A 7,492-nucleotide genomic window follows, 5' to 3' on the forward strand; every position below is an offset into this window, starting at 1 on the left:
GTTCGTGCTGCTTCGCACAACGTACGATTACGTCGTTCGACTACTTCATTTTGTTGGGGGGTCCGAGCAGCAGAGAACTGATGTTCAATGCCTTGGTCTTTCAAATAACTATCAAGCGGGTCATTCTTAAATTCTGTCCCATTATCAGTTCTGATGCTCTTAACATGTTTGTTAAAAGAGCGTTGAATCTTTTTAATGAATTCAATGATAATGGCGGGGGTTTCTGACTTAGTTCGCAAAAGAAAAATCCATGTAAACAGGGTATAGTCATCAACAATGACAAGCACATGTTTCTTGCCACCGAGGCTAGAAATACGCATGGGTCCACATAAGTCCATATGCAATAATTGCAAAGACGATGAAGTACTGGGGGTTTTCTTAAGCGGATGATTAGTCCGTTTCAGCTTACCCATCGCACATGATGGACACACATGATGCTTATCATATTGAAAGGTTGGAATACCATCAACTAAATCTTTAGAGACTAATCGATTGATACCCTTGTAATTCAGGTGTGACATCCGATGATGCCATAACCATGAATTTTCTTTGGTAGAACGAGTGGCCAAACACATGGTTGCATGTGATGGTGCATCATTGAGGACAATAGTATATAGTGAAGCACAACGTTTACCAACAAGAAGATCATTCCCTTCGGTGGATTGCACCGAGCATTGTCGACGTTCAAACAAAACTTTGAGATCTCCATCGCAGAATTGGCTCACACTAAATAAACTGCACCCCAAACCCTCAACATATGAAACCCGTTTGATTGTTATGCCGTTTTGCACAAAATCTCCGTAACCCGTTATTGCTGTAATCTCATCATTTCCGAATGTAACCGTTCCTAGGAATTTGTCAATGAAGTTGACAAGCAAGGATTTATCGCCCGTCATGTGTCGAGAACAACTGGAATCGATATACCAAACACAGACGTCGAAACCCTGTAAATGTAAATTCCCTAGAGTTTAGGTACCCAAAGTTTCTTGGGTCCTTTTCGGTTAGTACCAGCAATAAACTTTTGATTAACAACAAACTTTGGATCAATGATGAAATAATCACGTAAAGCATCATGCCATTTAGACAATAAAGCATCATTTAAAACCACATTACATGAAGCATCATACGCAATATCAATCTTTACATCGTTATCAGAAGTCTTAACACACAATTTATTCCAAGTAGATGTTTTGTTCACAGACGAAAATTGAAAAACATGAGATGATTTCCTAGGCCGACTAGCAGATTGCTTTGGTTTGGTTGCTACTTTTTTAGTCATGGACTTAGGAACCCATACAGATTTGTAATTCAAGTTTGGATTATGACCTGTGACACGAGAAACACCTTTGTTAGTTAGATGTCCAAACTTTTCAGTTGACACATGAGATGACTGATTTTGCAGAATTTCCAATTTGATTGTACGTTCTTTTGCATCATACTCACTTAAATCAGGTTTAGAACTTGTGTGTGTTGTGGACTTAACTGATTTCTTTAAAAGACTTGCTTTTGAAGTTTTTGTCATAGGAATCATAGGAATCTTTTCAGTTAACACAGAACCATTTGGAGAATGAACCGTTTTAACAATAAACTGAGTTGTAAAAACAACTTTCAAACCATGATTGCCAAATTGAGAACGTAGAGGATTTTTAAGAATAGTAATGGGTTTTACATCCTTAGATGTTGTTGTTCCCTTCCCCTTCTTAGTAATCCCACCAGTACATTCAAGCACATTGGTTGCAACATTAGACGTTTTCTTAAGTGTGTTAGCCTGTTTCATTTGAATTATCTTTTGTTTTAAGCTTTTAATCTCAAGACATAATTCTTCAGCAGAAACTATCACTTCACCCTCCTTAAAAGCATAAGTACATTCTTTCTTAGGCAGTGAAGGCAATTTATCACACAAAGCAAGCATTTGTTCTAATGATTGGCACTTAAGTTGCAAGTCAATATTCTCCTGTTCAAGTTGAGCTACTATACGATTCAAATTACGTATAGCAGGCAAATGTAAGTAATAATCATGCAAAGGATCAAGTTGACTTTCAAAGTCTATCAAAAGTTCAATGTTCGGTTCATCCTGAGGTTCTACTTTTTCATCTAAAGAATTTTGATCTAGAGAATCTGTCTCAAAGAAGACAGTTAGTTCATGTGCTAGGTCTTTATGGAAAACATCATCTGGACATGCAGGTAAAGTTGGTAGAATTGGTTTCACATCAAAAATTGGTTCATTAAACACCTCATCTATTACAGTAATGCTAGAACTAGGTTTATTAAACACTTCATTCTCAAGCATTAAAATGTATTTCTCTAGCATGAGTGTTGGGATATAAACCAGTCTACGCTTAGGCACATAATCTTCACGTTGCATGTTCTTTTCAGTTTCAACAAGATTTTTCAAGAAATCAGGATTCGATTTACCTATCTTAGCATTGATTTTTTCATACATTAAGCTAATTTGATGGTATTTCCTAGATTTACGATTTGCAATAATATCATCAAAATCAGCATCAGAAGCATGTACAAAATGTGATGGTAAACCGGCTTGAAAATAAACAGAATGATATAATCCTGAAATTTTTTTGGAAGCATCTTCCAAAATTTTCGGATCTTCGTAACCCAACCCTCACTTTTCACCATGAATCGTTTTTGGTCTATTCATGAAAATCGTTTGTTTTGAAAGTTCCATATCCATGATAGCTTTGGATTGCTCTGTTCGATAGAGTTTTTCCTCATATCGAGCAAGTTGAGCTTTCATTTAAAAAGATTCTTTTGACAATAAAGAAATTTCAGTGTTCTTTTCAATTATGGTGTTTTCCAATTGAACAATTTTATTGTTTAGTTTTTAAAGTGTGGGTTCATGTTTGTTTTTCAAATCAGAAAGATCTTTTTCTAAAAATTGAACTTTTTCTGCAAGTCGTTCCGATTTTAAACGATAATCAGTTCTTTCAACTTTAATTGGATGAATTGTCTTTTTTAGATCTTCCAACTCAGTTTCCGTAGAGTTGAGTTGGAGAGTCAATTGTTGCACATCCGTTTGCAATTTGGATGAGGAAGGTCTGGTCTCATTCATTTTGATTTTATCTTTTAAAACCTTGTTTTCAGATTTTAAGCCTTTAACTTCTTTTGACATTGAGACCAGATTCTTCATCAAGTCATTTTGCATTTTTATAAAATCAGGTGAGATTTCAGTTGATTGTACCTCATCATCATCGGATGTTGAGTCAGAATTCTCCATTGCTTCCTTAGCTTTGATGAGCTTTATCACCTTGCAAACATTTGCATGTTCCACCTCTGAATCTGAATCGTCAGTCCAGTTAAACCAAGTATCATCAACCGGTTTTAGCTCTCCCCCAGTTTCCACAATCTTAGCCATCAACATTTTCTTCTTGTAGTAAGCTGCGTTGTAACGACCCGTCAAAATCGCTATTGACGCGGCACGTTAATCATTGATTCCACAGTGAGGTTTTGACCTCTATATGATACGTTTTGATAAAATATTGCATTCATTAAAATAAGTGACTTTCTAAACATAGAAAGTTATAAACATGTGGGCGAGTGCTTAGGTATAAGCAAAACCCCGAAATACATAAGTCTTTAATTTACAGGTTGACATCATAGTCCAATTATTTATTACACAACGCAGTTTTATTTTGAATGCAATAAACTTTGTACAAAGCATGAGAGACTCCATGCAGGCAACAACCACATCACAGCGGAAGCATTCTAAGGACCTGAGAATAAAACATGCTAAAAAAGTCAACACGAATGTTGGTGAGTTATAGGTTTAATTGCTCGAGTCATAAACATGTATAAAGATAGACCACAAGATTTCATCAAAAGTTTATCAATAGATTCTACGTAACAGAGCACCCTGGTAACTAAACTTAACGCTATAGTGATAATTACCCCATTCGTTTTAATACACGCAAACCAACGTGTCTTAAACTCAAATAACATACGTCCGTTAAAAGGCTAGCGCTCTAGCTCGGACGGGGATGTCAAGCCCTATGGATCCATATACAATTATTCGCGCCCACCAGTCCATATCCTATGTACTGGCAGCCACTAGTTACCAAAGCTAAGGGATTTCTGGTTTAACTCAGTGTAGAATTTAGTATGTACTTGTGTCTTATCGCGTTTAAAATAAATTGCATGCATTCTCAGCCCAAAAATATTTAAAGTATTTAAAAAGGGAGACTATAAACTCACAGTTCAATATTGAGACTCAATATTGTAGGCAAATTGCGTAGACGTAATGACGGTAGATGACTGTATGGTTGGCCTTGGATTCAAGAACAATACCCCAAACAATACCCAATATTTCCTTAGCTTAAAGCGGTTTGAAACCCGAATTAAAACACCCTCGAATATACTTTATTATTATTAACTTAAATTAAAATTATAATTATAATTATAAATTAAAATTTATATTACATAAGAAAATATATTGTGAAGTATTTCGTCGAACAAACTGGCCTTTTTATAGTACTTTTCGATTTACTGTAGCTCATGCGATCGCATGAGTTTTCAGTGTTTTTGCCATGCGATCGCATGGCCGCCTTTCTCGTTTTGTTTGCTAGTTCGTCGACATCAAATAGTATTTACTGTAGCAAATAGTATTTACTGTAGCAAATAGTACTGTAGCAAATAGTGTTTTACTGTAGCAAATCACTGTAGCAAAGTTGTTTTCACTGTAGTACTGTAGCAAAATACGGTTTCACTGTAGCAAATAGTGTTTTACTGTAGCAAATAGTGTTTTACTGTAGGAAAGTCGTTTTTACTTGTACATATATATATACATACATATAATTGTTCATGAATCGTCGAGAGTAGTCAAAGGTAATTGTATATATGAAACAGTTCTAAAATTTTTGAGACTCAATCTAACAGACTTTGTTTAACGTGTCAAAATAATAAATCGTATAGAGAATTGGTTTAAATTAGTCGAAATTTTTCGGGTCATCACATGCGTCCTTCTTCTTAGGCATCTTGCACTCACGAGAGTAATGACCAGCTTTGCCACAATTGAAACAAATTGAATCTTCCTTCTTGGAATCATCAGCACGTTGTTGTTTAGATTGATCAGCTTTCTTGTAGTACGAGGAAGATGACGAGTTTTTGCGTTGATTGCTTGATTTGCCTTTAAACTTGTGTTTGTTCAAGGCTTTTGTGAACATGGCTGCCATCTTGACTAATTCAAGGTGAGAATCATCAACATCAGAAAGATTCAAATCTTCTGAATCAGTTGATTCTTCTACAAGCACTTTCTTGGACAAGCTTTTGGAAGACGTCAAGGATTTGCTCTTCTTTTTGGCAATTAGGGCAAGTGGATCGCCCGGAGAAGACTCTTTCCTTCCTTCTTGAAGTTTAGACACTTCAGGTTGGTAATGCATAAGAACTCCAACAAGATCATGAATAGTCAACTTGTCAATCTCTTTAGTAGATCGAACAATGGTTCTATAAGGAAGCCAATCAGCATTGAGCTTTTTGAGAAACTTCATGTTGACTTCAGCATTTACTTTTATGATCTTGCACCTTTTCAACTCATTGAGAACACCATTGAAACGACGATAGGTATCCTTGAGTGGTTCATCAGTTTCCTGCTTGAAATCTTCATAGAATCCCAGAGCCTTATTCAATTTAGTAACGTCTGACATGTCATAACCTTCTTGCTGTCATTTGATCTCATCCCATATATCTTTTGCTGTTGTGTTGCTATCAACATTTTCAAACAATTCATACGGGATAGCTTGCATAACAATATTCTTTGCCTCTATGTCACCCTGAGCTCTCTCACGCTTATCACCAGAAAGTTCATAGACTGGAATTGGCATACCAGTATCTGGATGATAATCAACAACTGGACCATCTCTCAGAGAAGCCCAAATGTACTTTGCTTTCTCACCCTTATAGTCTATGTACTGAGTGATACGGTGAAGCCACTGAGTGTACTTTCCATCAAACAACACTGGAGGATGGGATTCTGATCCAATGATCAAAGTATCTTGAGTAGACATCTTGAAAATGAGGTAGATTCGGTAAAGATTCTGTATTACACAAATCTAAGATGAAAAATCATAACAATCTGATCAGAATGTCAGATTCTGTGTCAGATTCGGTACTTTAGTAGATTCGGTACTGTAGCAGATTCGGTAAAGATTCTGTATATCAGATTCTATAAATGAAACTGATCAGAAATACAAGAGACACACCCAGATTCAGTATAGATTCGGTAATCACAAGAATTGTAGCCTGTATACACTTAAAACAATGGATTAAGTGATACAGAAACTCAGATTCTGTATTTGATTCGGTAGTCATATTCTGTATGAATTTGAAGTTCAAACTCAATTCAATCCTTTTGAATTAGATTTTGTAACCTTGCTGCACAAGGAAACACGTTAGTATCACACAAAATATCAAAGATGCCGAAAGTATAGGATACCGAATGTCAACTGTAGCAGTTGACAATACTGAGTCTAAGTTTAAAACTTAGAAATATGATAGAATCCTTTCTCAAATCACACCAAGTAGCTGCGTATAATCAAACCGAATGTGATAAAATCATAATCACACCACAATCTGCAACACTTAAGATGAATTTAAGTAATGAAGCAGACTCAGTATGACAGTTACGATACCGAGTGTTGATCAAATCTTCAAAACTTGATGAATTGAAGAAATTGAACTGTCAGAAATGTGATTTAACACCTCACGAACACAACTGAAACCTTAAATCTTCACAAAAATTCAGAATCAAGCTTGAATTAAGCAATACCGAGAGTTTTAGCCACAAACTCTAAAAATCAACTTGATTCTCTATAATTAAAGTTAAAAAGCTGTAATGATGATCGAAACTCTTTCTAAAATACCTAATGCACCTTCGCTGAACTTATCACAAGAATCTGAACGTCAGATTATCAAATTCGATAATACCGAATGTGATTCAAAATACCGAGAGTATTCAGATTCTGTAATCTACAATCTTTGGATCAATATAGTGATGTAGAATCACTTCTTGGAAGCTCTGATACCAAATGATAGGTCAGATCATGTTGAGATTGAGAGAAATGATAAGATAAAGAGAGATTCGGTATGTAAGCATGAGACTCGGTATTAGAGAGAATCGGTACAATTACATTCCACAGCTTCTAGAACTTAGTTACAATGCAATGGCTATCTAATTAGGACTACTTAGGTTCCTTATATAGCCCTCTTCTAAGGAACCTTCAATTAAGCTTATTTCACATTAACACTATACAACTTCAGGGTCCTAACAGAACATGTATCATCTGCAGATTGCGGTTGTTGCATGGCTCTATCAACGGAAAAGGTAACACTCTCGTCCTCTATACTTAGGGTCAATTTCTTACCAAACACGTCTATTATTGCTTTAGCCGTGTTTAAGAATGGTCTTCCTAATATAAGAGGAACTCGAGAATGTTCTTCCATGTCCAGAATGACAAAGTCTACTGGAAATACTAAAGTAACAACT

Source organism: Rutidosis leptorrhynchoides, chromosome 11 (assembly GCF_046630445.1).
Source record: "Rutidosis leptorrhynchoides isolate AG116_Rl617_1_P2 chromosome 11, CSIRO_AGI_Rlap_v1, whole genome shotgun sequence".
NCBI lineage: Eukaryota > Viridiplantae > Streptophyta > Magnoliopsida > Asterales > Asteraceae > Rutidosis > Rutidosis leptorrhynchoides.